Consider the following 14,409-nt stretch of genomic DNA (forward strand, 5'->3'; position numbering starts at 1 on the left):
TACCTGTTGACTTTGAACTCCTAACCTAGCTAGACTTTCTCCACGCAATAAGCCCCATTATAGCAATAAAGACAGTAATGGCCAACACATCCAAAAGCGAATGTATGATGTCGTCACAAGCTGCAACCAACCAGCACAATACATAACCATTTAAACACTTACAAAGTACAATTACAAAGTACATGATTTACTTCTGAATTTAAACAATCATACCTTTGAGCTTTTTGAACCTTTTGTTGTTTTCATTCAAAAATGTTGAATAACACATTGGTAGAAATCTGGATTCTTCTTCCACTCCTAAGACTTCACTGAGAGACTGATGCTCTTCTGGAACATTCCATCTGCATTTGGTAAAGTTGAACTGACCTCCACATCCTTCTCCATGGTTCTTCTTCCAGGTCATTATTATATTGCTGGGGTAGAAACTTGTAGCATGACAGATAACTTGAGACGAGCGGTTCTTCTGTAGCAGAGACACCTCAGGTGCAACTACATAGAAGATGAGAAAGTCATATTCGTAGGGAAACCCTTATCACAAAATATATCAACAACAAAACAATATACAGTTTTAATGACAGCTTGAAGTATTTTTGCTGCATTCATTTTACAGATTTGCAGATTGAATGCTACTGATATTTTCACCATTTCTCTCCAGACACGAAAGCTCACATACTTCTTCATGCACTCAATGCATTCATACTCTAAGTATACCCTCCAGTCCACTTCATTTACGGTGGTCTGCTCCCATTTGTTCTTTGTAATGACAGCTTGAGGATTAGCAGCTGAATGTGTTCTTATCAAAACTGATGAAATCATCTCCATAATAACCACAATGCCAGTATCCTCGAGTGGTAACATCATCCTCCAGCTCACAGCCATACATGGTTTGGAAGGTGTGAACATCTGAGAAGAATTAAACATCGTAAGTACAACTAAATGTCTGTCATTATAAGGTTTCTGCAGGTTTGTGTTTTAGGGGCTGGGTTTTGGGTTTATAGCATATACCTGTTAACTTGGATTGGTTGAAACGATTCTTTAGAATATTTATATTGTTTATGAAAATGGGCTGATGTTCAATGCCAATCTCAGTGTGCATCTTCCAATAATCATCGCCAACGTTCATACAGATCCTGTCTATGGTTGGCATGGCTTTCATTGTGTTGCTGTTGATGTACATAAACTGCTCTTCATCCACCAGACGAAATGACATGTACTCAAAAATACGTCCCCGAGAAATAGCACTGTAGAAATATTCCAAAGAACGTCCTCTTTTGGACAAATAAGGATAAAATGTAAAAAAAAAGATTACATTTAGTCATCATCTGATAAATACATCCTTATTTATATATATATATATTCGTGATATATATATTCCAAAGCAAAATATAGTACAAATGTAAAGAACCCTGAAGAATCTTGCAAAGGAAACAAGATGAAATGGGGTGCAGAAGACCAGAGAGATAGACGCTGCACTTTATCCTTTATGTTTACATTTAAGCAGCCAAGTTTTGAGAAGTCCATGTTCAGAGAGTGTGGGAAATTACATTCTAACCTGGTTCTAACCTAAGTACAAGTTCTGGCAAGAGAGGATCATTGCCTTTTTTGTAAGAATGATCTATAAGAAAACAAAATTACCATATTGTTTGCCCTGAATATGTTTCATTGTGAATAGTCACAATGCAAAGTGTTCACGAAAAATGATGTAATGCTCCTGCATCATTTTACGATGCATGCCTACAATTCTTTATCGAGAATACAATTTGACATGTTAAACGAGCTCTGTGGACGTCTAGAAACAACTTTTATTGTAATGTTTTGGGAAGTAAGCTCCTATAATGACGTATTCAATTCCTTGAAATGACCCACGGTCCCAATCATATGGCCCAAGATATGTTGGCCTAGGACAGCAGCTCTGCCCACAATCCTTCGTTACAATAAACGCCATTGAAGATTGTTGTATGATCCACAAGTAACCCAAAACAGATCCCCAAGTCTCGCCAAACTCTTTTCAATGGAATGTAGCTAGAGCCTGCCAGTCGCTAAATGTCGCCAGATGACGTCACGTGCTAATTTGCATATCAGCGACGTCACCACATAGTATCTGACAAGCTAAGCACAACAAAAACTCTGTAATAGTGAGTGAACTCGACCCCTTAAAACTACACACCAGCAGTCATTTTCTTTGAACAGCTAAAATCCGTCTGTGTTCATGTTTACACGTCCATAGTCATGGCGTTTTCATCACGTTTAGTAATCATAAATGCTCAAACAAGGTCAATAAGTGACTAGTTCTTGGAAACACTGTTTTTTCATGCAAATTTGCATTCGCAAAAAAAGTTTGTAAAGGTGTTAATCAATCCGCAAGCGAAAGAATTGCATTAAATTACAATTTCTGATGTATGCTTAACTGGAGCTTTATTGAACCAATCAGATAAGAGAAAACGATAAGTCATCAGGTACCTAATTTGATTGGTCACAAGAAGGTAGCCCCGCATCCCCACTCACGCGTGCAAACCCATGAGTGAGACAATCGTGCCAAAACTGTATGCGCAGCTCCAACGAGACGGAACCGTACACATTGGGTTATTGCAAGAAACAGTTTGCAACAGATTTATTTAATATACAACAAAACGGATTCTGCGCGATGAATCCGTTTTACAGTTCATAACACCATTGTCTTTAAACGCACACCTCTGTTTGCAGACTCGCAATGCTTTGGCCGTATTTCAGCGCAAAAAACGTGTCATAAGTGTAAGCGTGGGAAAAACGGATGTCAGAAAAATAAAGATCATTATTATGTGACGTAATATGAAGTTGTCGTGCCACAACACATCAATTACGCTTCTGAAAAATGATACAATGCTGCAAAACTTATTTTCTTTCGCTTGCAGCTTGATTTTCACCCTTTACAAAACTTTTTTGCGAATATAAATTTATTTTATGCTTGCAATGTCACGTACGCGTTCACAAATGTTATCCTGCGCGTGCAAATCTTTTAGGCATGATCTTACCTTCGGCGGTAATGCTCTGAGCGAGGGGGAGCTTGAGCTTAGCTCCACCCCCTTGGGTCTGCAGAGAGTACCACCTGCAAAAACTCGCTCTGGCGGGGCATTAGAAGTGAAGCAGAATGTTTCGCTTATTCGCCAAGGCCTATTCAGAAAGTATCTAGATTTGCAAGTCACTTAATGAAAAATCTGGTCAAAAGTAAGGGTAATTACACGCCCAGCGCTTGGATATGCCCATTATATCTCAACCTCAAGGGGTCGTCGTTAGACACGCCCAGCGCTGTTGGAAACGCCCATTATATTTCAACCTGGAGAACTTTGTCTTTACATCTTCGTCTCGTACTCTTGATACTCTCGCTTACGCCAGGAAAAGTTTCTAATGTGTTGGCGTCGTAACTTGTCTTATTGAGTGTTTTACTTTGGACAATAGGCGAGAAGAAAAAGTGTTCACACCTACTCCAATTGAAGTTTATAGGATGAGATCTCATACACCGGTACACATGTAAAACAAGCATGTACAGTACATGCACAAATAAAACATCAGTCATACTATACAAAGACAGTAACAAAGATTTTACAGTAAAAGCTGTTTATATTATATATATATAGATATATAATTGTTTGCTGAGGTTTAAGAATGTAACACTGTTTAGACTAGATGATGGAAGAAGGTTCATTGTATCGGTTCTTCCAGAACATATTAAACAACAGTCATTGTAGTTCAACATACAACGACATAATGTTATAAAGAGATTATGGTAAATGTGATGAAAAAGGTTATGATTGATATGCATAATCCATCTCCAATTATTCTGGTGAATACACCACACTTGTTTTGTCTGTCAATTTGCATAATAATATGTAAATTTTTGGCCAGAAATATGTTTGAATGTGAGATTTTTTATTTGTTGTACGTTACAGCACAACATCATCAGGTGCAGGTATTTATTGTATGTTCATAAACCCTGATGTCATACTCAAGGTCAAATATTATTCGTCACGAGAAATCGCTTCATTGCTCAATAGTTTCTTACCAATGTGTTGTACAGTTGACTGGGTCTAGAAAGCTTTACAAATCCTTGGTTACAATATTCATCATATAACACCTACAAATAATTATTTTGTTGTAAGGAAAAAATGCAAGATTTTTACATTGACAGGTGGACAGAGCAGTGCATTACATATCTTTAACAGCAGAGGGCGCTGTTTCTCAAACATTCCAGAGATGAGACAGGCCTATGTCTCTACAGAACTTTCACTGACCTAACTTTGTTAAATGCATGTGCTTTTAAATGCAATAGTAAACCATTGCATTGTGCTTAAAATGACTGGGCACACTTACATTGAAATTGTTAATTGAATACATTCGAAAATCTAAAATTATTAAGCTCTTGTTGCCTTGAAAGTTTCTTCTCAACTTGTTTCAGCGAAACCAAATGCTGAAAGTAAATTGCAGTACTGCTGTATTCGTTTATGAATGAGTCACATATCAGCCCTCTTTTGGGCCTTCCTTGTGCTTCTTCATAGACATTCTTGTGGGTCTCTCAACTTTTGCTTTATCTATATTGATTATAGAAATCTAGGTGAATTCACGTTGTGTGGTGAGCACTGTGTTGAGGGATTGCAATAAGACAGCTGATCTCAGACCAGTGTTGTCCCTGTATATTCCTGTTTAACTAGAACTTTGGATATCCTTTAGTATTTGTCTCATATCTTTCTGTCTCATACCTATTTCACATGTGCACAAACAGCGTGTCTACATCGGGAGCGACAAGACACGTGGGTTGTTCTAATGGGATTGTTGTGCCGCATCCAGTGTGGACAAAATGTTAAATTACAATGGATTCTAATGCGTTCTGTTGTCTTTTCTCGCATGGCATTGTGCCGCGTCCGGTGCAGATACAGTGTTATAGTCATAAATATAATTTCAGTAAACTAAGCGATAACACGAGTTTAATCGCTTAGTTTACTGAAATTTTATTTGTTTAGTTTATTACATCAATTATGTAGTGACTCATCATCATTCAATCAATCAAAATCATCATAGCTTCAAGCTTCAAACTTCAATCATCCAGCTCAACACACATTATTAAACCTCATGGATAATAACATGCTTGAATTCTGTGTGAGGTGTAAGCTGGTCTCCATGGCAAGACGCTCAGAATTCTTCTGAATGATTGATTCAGGAAATGCAGTTGAAGGTCAAAGGGCGCTGGTGAGTAACAGGACTTTCATTAGCCGAATAATTCTATTGTTTTTGTTAAGTACGGCCACCTTTTTACTGGAAATGCGCCCCTGCATCCTGATACAGCACATGCTACTGCCAAAGCACACAAAATATATATGATGTGTGCATTATTAGATATTACAAACTGTACATGTGGCCATAGAAAACCAATCACAAATGAGATTTCTTGAATATCTAAATTGCTTCTATAAGAGATTAAATCAAGATCGAATTTACCATCTTGTGATTTGAATACGCTACAAAGCATTTTTCCTGAGATGTTTTATGCAGATTATTATCCAAACATTCTGTTCGGTTACCAACATTCTTCAAAATATCTTCTTTAGTAATACAGGTTAATGACAAGAGTTGATGACCGAATTTTTGTTTTGATTCCTTCCAGGCCTTGCACGTGCTTTTGTCTCGATTTTAGGAGGATTTGGGACCGTTTTCAGTGTCATCTCAATGTAAAGAGGTAAATACGTGTGTGTGTATATACAGTACAGTATATATTTGATAATTTTCAATGTGACTCGTACACAAAGTGGCGGCCGCATAAAACCAACCTGTTTCTTTTGCTTCATCCATCCTTTTTAGGCATCATTACCCTCGATCCTTTCTCTCTCTCTGAGACACACAAACACACACTCTCTCCTCACTTTTTCCATTAACTATCTTCTCCTCGTCTATTTCCCCGGTGACAGCTCCAGCGGTACCTTCGATAAGCCATCTCCATGGAAACAGCCCAGCAACAGGCTGTCCCCTGGCGGCCAATGAGAGCGTGAGGTGTCCTGGATTCTCCTCCAATGGTGGTGTTGGGCCTAGTGAGCTCAATGTGAATGCTCAGGGAGGCGTGAGTACTTCCTTCCTTTCTCACTGGTATATTTAGCTGGAAGCGTGGCTCTCGTTCTCTTTCACATTTCTTCTCTGTGCATCTGAATCATCTAGATGCGGTTATGTCGGATCGCTCAACAATGCTGAATTTGATGTTAGATGTTATATTGAGTTCTCATGTGTGGTAGATTTGGTGTCTTCAACGATACCATATTCAGTTAAGAGGTGATCAAAAGTGATGAAGCTTGTAGATGATTGTGTATGTCATTTTTCCAGTTGTGCGGAACCAATCTGGGCCAGAAAAATTGCTGGTTTGTAAATTGTTTCTGGTAGAAACGATGCATTATTCTGAATTCATTATTCATTATTTTGTAATTTTCTCATAATATCTACATAGCAGTTTTTATAGTTTTTATTCAGTTTTATTGATATTTTAAAATAGCTTTCAAGTTTATGGTTTATGTTTTTGTCCATTACCATTGGTTCTTTTTTTATATTTAATTATATTTGTTTAATATTAAATATATTCATATTAATTTGCTAAATTAAATAGATAAATAAAATAAAATATATAAATTAATTACAGTAGTCGTTTTAGTGCCTCAACTTAAATTTATTTCAGTTTATTGCTTAGATAATATTTCTAATTTTTTTAGTTGACTTTTTTTAATAATATTTGGACAAATATTTGATTTGACTTCAATAAACATAAATCATAATAACCTTGCTATATAATATTTTTCAGGTTTAAGGGGTGGGTCCTTTAGATCTCAACCAATAAGCATCCATGCTTGTGTAATGACCTTACACCTCAGATAAAAATGTAGTTTAATCAACAGAGATTTAATAAAGCGATGTTTTTCTGTATTACTTTGATGTAGAGAGAATGACTCATTTTTAATACGGATTAATTTGTGTGCGTGTTCGTGTTTTAGTGTGTGTTCACACTATTGACACACTGTATCAGTGTTTAATTTGACCAAACATCTCTGATCAATGTTATTGTGTGAGGTTAAAACCCATTTGTACTTCATGTGACGTTTTAATCCGGTGCCAAGCGTCACAATCTCTTGTCCCCAAACATCCAAAATATTGATCTGGGACACAACAGTATGTGTATGTACAGTATGTGTGTTTCACTGAAATGTATATCCTTTATGTCTCCGATTGTGAAAGAAAACACTTTTATACGCATTTCGTACATTTTCTCTTGAAACAGTATACGATTGTATGCGTTCAGAGTGTGTGTCGTGAGATTGCATTCCGTGTCAGTGCCAGTCATCTCCAGTCACATGACCATGTAGGACATTGTCTCTTAGCAACCTCCCCTCTCCCCACTCCATCCTTTCTCCCCCTATTCTGTTATTTTGGAGGCTGTGTATGCGTGGGAGTGGATTCGATCGAGTGAGCCAGCAAAGAACTGGGTTATTTATAGATCTGATAGATAGGTGGGGGGGAACGTCGTGTTTGCTAAAATTAAACCCACCCCTGATATTTCTCTCCATTTTACGCACCCACAAAACGCACAACCTCCTTTCGCAAGTTTCATTCATACGGAAGGATGAAAGTAAAAATAAGACAGACTTAAGAGACGACAAATGTTTTTATGAAGACAAATTATATTGTATTTAAAACTTGTTTTCATCTTTTGTAGCAAATTCTTGTGCTTGCTGTGATGCTTTGGAAGAGGACTTCAAATGTGTTAAGGGGTTTGGTGCATTATAACATGGTTTGGGTTAAAATTAGAGATATGTATCTTCTGTTCTTTTCTACAATATATCACATTGATCCAATTAAATTGGTTTAAAGCATCTACTTTATGTAAACCATAAAAAGTAGTGTAAAATATCCAGAGATTTATTTTTTGAGATGAAAATTGGGAAACTTGCATTGTGCTTTTTCCAGACCTGCTGTCATGGCTACATTTATAGTGCAAATACCTTCCACCTGATGAAACGGATCATGGTTCTTTTCTTTCAGGATGAACGAAACGGAACCATTTGAGATGGTTTTAAAATGGAGCACTAGGACCCAGTGGAGTGTGAAACCCTGCATGACTATAATTACAGGCTTTTGTTATTGGTTGAAGGGGGTTGATTGGTTTATAATGATGAAAATTGCAGCGGGTGCTTTTGATTGACTCACCTCCTGCGATGCCAACAGGCAGGCTGTGTATCGCACCTTTTCCCCTTAATTTGCATGTTAAAAGGTTCTTTTTGTTTAGTGAAGCATGTAACTGATTGGACGGCTCATTTATGTCCATAAAATAGTAAACCTAGCTAGAGTTTTACATTATTTGAATAAAACGTGAACGTTGCTTGCCTGTAACAACTTTCAGTATTGTGTTATGGTGGTTGCTGAGGCATTGTTATGTAGTTGCTAAGATGTTTTGACTAGTAACTTACTGGTCCAAGTTAAAAGTAACCTAAAAGTTCTCTAGTTATGACTTCTAGGTCCTTCAACATAAGTCTACGATTTTAAAAGAATTTTAGCATTTACGGGTAACATGCCTGATGAAAGTCATGGGGCCCCTAACATTATGAATGACGATATTTCTGCAAGCATTGATAGTGTACAGGATTTATTTTAATTTTTTAGCATTCACTGATAGTGTTTTTTTCCGTTTGCTCACTAAGAAAACTGATAGGCTTAAGCCCATTGCACAGTGAGTCTGAAATTTGCGTACGAAATTTCCGCACGTTAAAACATTTAAATATGACCTCACGTTGTGTCAATCGCATTTACACACTGGCTCCAAAAGTTTCGTCCGTCATAAAAAATGCGAACCGGGTTCGAAATGTTCACTCAACTGCTTGCGTTTTTCGCCTCATAAGCGAGCAGTTGAGTGGCCTTTTTTAACAATTCAGAGACACTGTACAAACAAGAGCCAAATGTGAAAAAAAGTATACGAAAATTTCGGACTGTATGTGCAAAGACCAGTTTTTTACAGTTTATGTATGTATACCTCAAAAATATCACATCCATTTTTGCACAGAGCAGCACTGTGATTTGTTACCAACAAAACAACAAATTAATTTGTTTCTATTTGACGATATCTGTACACGTGCCAAACATGCTAGCATTGCTTTTGGTTGCTATGAGATGTCTTTGTGTAACATGGAATGCTAATGGTAGCATTGATACCTTTTATAAATCATCTTCGTGTGCTGGGCAATAGAGTCCATATTAACTATGTTCAACCGCACCACACACTTGCAATGCTTTAGGCTAGTGGTGCTGGTTAAAGTTGTATATATATGTTTGAAAAGAAAACTAAGAAAGTGCCACTTACCTTAGCAAGCGCAACTAACTACAAATGCAGGAAAAAAAGTCATTCCTGCTTATTACAAAATGCATTTCTTATAAATGAGGTGGCTTGTAATGTGGGTAACCCCGTGTTCTACCTGAACTGGGCAGCACTGGAAGAGCACCTGTTGTGTGAAACAGGGAGTAAGGAGAGAGAACGGAGAACGATCACGGCTCTTTCATTGATGTGCTTTTTCTTTTCTAGCCTGAAGCTCTTGACAATGTAGAGAGAGAGATTATGAAACATTCACGCACATAGATGTGGTGAGGGAATGGGGGAGGAGGTGAGAGGTAGGGACAGGCAGGGGAGGCGAGGCGATGATGGTGTGATGGGGGATGCCGAGCGCACTCACCATCCGCTGTAGGATTGCTGTGTTTCCCTCTCAGCATCCAGGGGTGCCGCCAGAAATTCTGGGCCCTATGGAAACCAAAATTTCTGGGCCCCATACATTTTTTACAGATAAAATGTAACCCAATAAACATGCCCTGTATACTTGAAAAAAAGATACTTAGCACATTGCATAGTTAAAATGTCTAAAGATGAGTACAAAGCCTACAAAAACAAGAAAAAAATATAGAAATATGTACTTGTTTACATAAAAGGGAGAACATTTATTATCTCAATTGCAATATTATATGAAACATATAACTATACAACACAAGAAAAAATTTTGACAATCCAAAACATGATTAGTTTTTTACTACCTTGGTAGCTGACCCTGTTCACCTTACCTGACACTGAGAGGACTGGGTAGGAGGACGAGGTGCAGACAATAAAGCTGACTCTGCATCTGTATAAGTCACACACACACGCACGCACGCACACACACACCATATTATTTGTATTGGCCTATTCAGTTTCTATCAGCTCCGCTTGCTGTCCAAAATCAAACATTTTCTCACACCTAAAACTCTAGAAATGGCTGTCCACGCTTTTGTTGCGTCTCGTTTAGATTACTGCAATTCAATATACTGCGGTATATCTAAGCGTCAAATTGCACGTCTTCAGTTAGTTCAAAATGCTGCGGCCAGACTCCTTTTAAAGTGTCGTAAACATGAACACATTAACCCAGTTCTCAAATCCCTACACAACATAGCCCCTGTCTACCTCTCTGAACTTCTTCATCTAAACATCCCATCCAGAAGCCTACGATCCTGTGACCGGACATTGTTGGTAGTCCCGCGAGTTAGGCTTAAACGTCGAGGTGAACGTGCTTTTGCAGTGGCAGGGCCTCGACTCTGGAATGCCCTCCTCTAGAGATTAGAACGGCCCCTTCTCTGTCTGTTTTTAAGTCTCGGCTAAAAACATATCTATTTTCCTTAGTGTATTGACTACTGGGATTTGGCCATTTAAAGTTTTTAATTCAGGTTGTTTTAAGCTGTTGACTACAATGATATAGCCAATGGGGTTGTGTTTAATTTGTGCATGGTCTGTTTTTGTATATGTATAATAAATGTTTTCTCCTGTAAAACACTTTGGTCAGCCTGATGGCTGTTGTAAATGTGCTACACAAATAAAATGAACTTGAACTTAGTTTTCTTATTATGAAAAATGTAAATATCTATTTTGTAAACTCCGTATGGCCAATGGTTACTACAGACACGTTTTATTAAATTTTATATAATTTTTTTCTGGGGCATTTCATTCATGTTAAGAACGTCAAGTTTGACAGCATCGATCGTAGCAGCAGCACTGCTACTTCACAGAACACACGACACGGCAAACTAATTTTGTAATTTTTGAAGCGTGTAGATTACTTTTTGTTTTGCAAAGTTATCATCATGTGGCTAAAACAGTAGATTAGACGTTTTTAGAGGCTTCAATCTTCGCGAAGTTTCGCGCTCAGGCTCACCGTGTTCGGCTGAGGGGATGGGGGACGTGGGTGTGCAGCAGCCGCTGAATCTGTGTCTACGAGACATGATAACGTCCCGGAGACAGCAGAGATGTTATTATTGTTGGATGCAATCATAAATCAGTAATTATTTTACTAAGCTAGGCTAGCTAGATAAAAGCAGGTCATGTAGCAACAAAAATACGTTTTGGAATACAGGAATAGGGCAAGCTACCTTTCTTTATGAAAAACTGTGTGACATACTGTCGACTTTGGCGTTCTCTGTCTTCTCTTTCCTTCTTTTCTTTCCGTTTTTGATGCCCTGACTTCTGATGTGACATGCCTGCGTGTGTCACTGTCTGCGCTGCATCATAGTAAGTCCAATAAGCAAGAGACTCTACACTAGCACCGATCGTAGCTCGGAAAGGGCAGGTGGAATGAACCATTGTGAGAGGGAGGGGTGTGACTGAAACAGTAAATACATTATTTGTTTTTTAAATATTAAATCTATGGTCAAAACGGACAAAATACACATTTAGTGCACGAGAGGCCCTAGCACATTTAATGTATGTATAAAAAAGAGAAAAGAAATAGGAAAATTAAGAGGGGGTCTGCTGTTCTGGGCCCTAAATCTGCCTGGGCCCTTAGAATCGTCCTAACCTTCCACCCCTTTACGGCGCCCATGTCAGCATCCCTGCGTTAATCTCTCTCTCTCTCCTCTCTTTCTTGTTCATCTCTCCTGAAAGACGTTTATCACTGCTATTCACTCACGCTGGTCATCCTGTTTTCTGTTCATCAAGGTCGTTGGCAAGGACGTTCACAGCATCTCTTCACTGATTGGTCGATTCGCCAGAAGGGACTTAAAGAGACAATAGCATTAAAAATGGCTGCCATCTTCTGTGTTTTTTTTTTCAGTTTTGGGCCTTTTAATGTAAACTAGCAGATATGTACATGAAACACAAAGTCATCAGCTAGGACACAGCAACTGTTTTCTCTGAAAACAAGACGCGCAGGACGGTTACAGTGTTCATCGATTGATTTCAGCTTAAATAGACCCTAAGGACAAGACAAGGTTATAGGGGTTTTGCATTCACACGCACACTACAGTATTGATTATGAGGAGACTAGTTTTGCATACTGAATTACTAGCTAAATATATGTCTTTTTAGATGTGTAGGTCAGAGAGAGAAAAGGTAAAATAATAGGAGATAAACCATGAGAGGACATTTGGAGATTTTCTGTAAGTTCATTCAAGAAAGGTCTGTTCAGAGAGAAAAACAAGGGAGAGTCGTAGTTTGGTAGTAATGTGATAGTGAGGGAAGCACTATAGTTCACATCTAAATCGATGAAAATGCTTTTATGAAGGAGGGAGACACAATGACTATCTCAGTGGCTATTATTACACGCACAAGTAAGCAGGCAACACTTTCAGCATGTGGATCAAATATCTAGATTTACCTCCGCGCAGTGTTCTGCCCCAAGTTGAGCATTTTTCAACTCTTGGCGCCCGGTCGAACTCAAAAATAAACGCGACGTTTCCTTTGGAAACAATTGAAAGAACATGTCGTACACCGCAGAAACACCTTTGTAGACACGGCCATATTTTTAAAATATCAGGTCAATATTTCAGAAAAGCTTTCTGTTGGAGGAACCATGTAAAGTCTTAATGTTTTTGCAGGTACTCAAGGGTTCGATTAAGCACTTGGCTTAAAGGAAATCCAAAGAAATGCCGGAGGTGTCCATTGTGCGGTGTTCTCATGAACTCCAATGAATGCATGTTTTTGTATGTGTGCTGTGCCCTAAAAACTAAGCCAAACGTGATCAGACCAAATGGGTTTTGGTGGTTTTGAATATTTGGGTCAAACATACAAAGTTGATCTTAAACAACAGCTTGATTCAGAAAGTGGCCGTTTCAACAGCAATAGTTTTAGCAAAAAAATTTGTTAAAACTAGAAACACTGTAGCTGTAAACAGATTTCTATTATACAAAGCATTCAACCATTGATGTTTACCTCAGGGATCTATTAGGCATTTGTCTGTTTAAATATTACTCAAATTTGACCACTAACTCCAGGTTTTATAGAGCATGAAAATGCAATAGTTTATACTTCGCAAGACGTCACTTCATTCAAAACCTCTATTAAAATGTTCTGTTCAACTGCACTTTCATAATATTCTGAGTGAGTCATTCAGATATCAAATTTCACGAGTATTTGCTTAAATTAGTAGTTTTGGGTTTAAGAGGTTAATTAAACATGTCCTTCAACCCCACATCTCCATCTCATGCTCAATCATTCTCTCAATATGTTACTGCCATGATTGGGGGTAAGGTTACTTAGCTGCTGTTGCTATGGGGACCTGATGGAGGGTGAAATTAAAATGGGACAGATGTTAAGAAATATACTGTGGCTTGGATGTTTTTGTCAGCTAATTTGTCTTTTTTTACCAGATGAAGTGAATGTAATGCTTGTGTTGCTTAAAACAACAAAAGATTTAAGGATATTGGCACTTTATTTGGATGTTGTGGCTTTAGCAATGTTCTGGATTTAACCATTTTAAAGCTTGAGCTCTTTTAAAATCAGATTCAAATTTGGTTGTCAAACGATTCATCGCGATTAATTGCATCCAGAATAAAAATTTGTGTTTTCATAATATATATTGTGTACTATGCACATTACTTTTGTATTTATAAACAGAAAAACATACTTTGTGGATATTTCTTATATATATAGAGAGAGAGATTTTCTTATATTTACAAATAATTTAAACTTTATATTTGTTCATACATTTTTATATTTTACTTAAATATATGCATTGTATGTGTTAATTAATACTTAATTTATATGCACAGTACACAGACATATATTATGTAAACACAAACTTTTATTCTGGATGCGTTTAATGGTGGTGTTTGCTTGCTTTATGCATTATTACTATGTTGTTATGCTCCACAACTCATAATACCCCACGAAACACTCGGAAAGATGTCAGACCATCCCCAACACTAATCAAACAATTTGTTTGTCTAAGCATATGCAGTGTTTTATGGTCTGGTGAAAATAACTTTTGAGAAAATGTGTATTTATATATTGGAACTAAAATATTGGATGATTATTTATATCAAAGTAATTTGCTTGCTCAGAAACCAGCGTGTAAATGTAATTATAAATTATTAATCTATGTTTAGAATCTGATGAAAAACTCT

General features: G+C 37.5%; 1 pseudogene; it reads right to left on the reverse strand.

The window, feature by feature from the left end:
* Positions 1 to 246: 246 nt before the first annotated feature.
* Positions 247 to 2,495, reverse strand: LOC130415197 (class I histocompatibility antigen, F10 alpha chain-like; annotated as a pseudogene).
* Between the last annotated feature and the right edge of the window lie 11,914 nt (positions 2,496 to 14,409).

This window comes from Triplophysa dalaica, chromosome 25 (genome assembly GCF_015846415.1).
Source record: "Triplophysa dalaica isolate WHDGS20190420 chromosome 25, ASM1584641v1, whole genome shotgun sequence".
NCBI classification, from domain to species: Eukaryota; Metazoa; Chordata; class Actinopteri; order Cypriniformes; family Nemacheilidae; genus Triplophysa; species Triplophysa dalaica.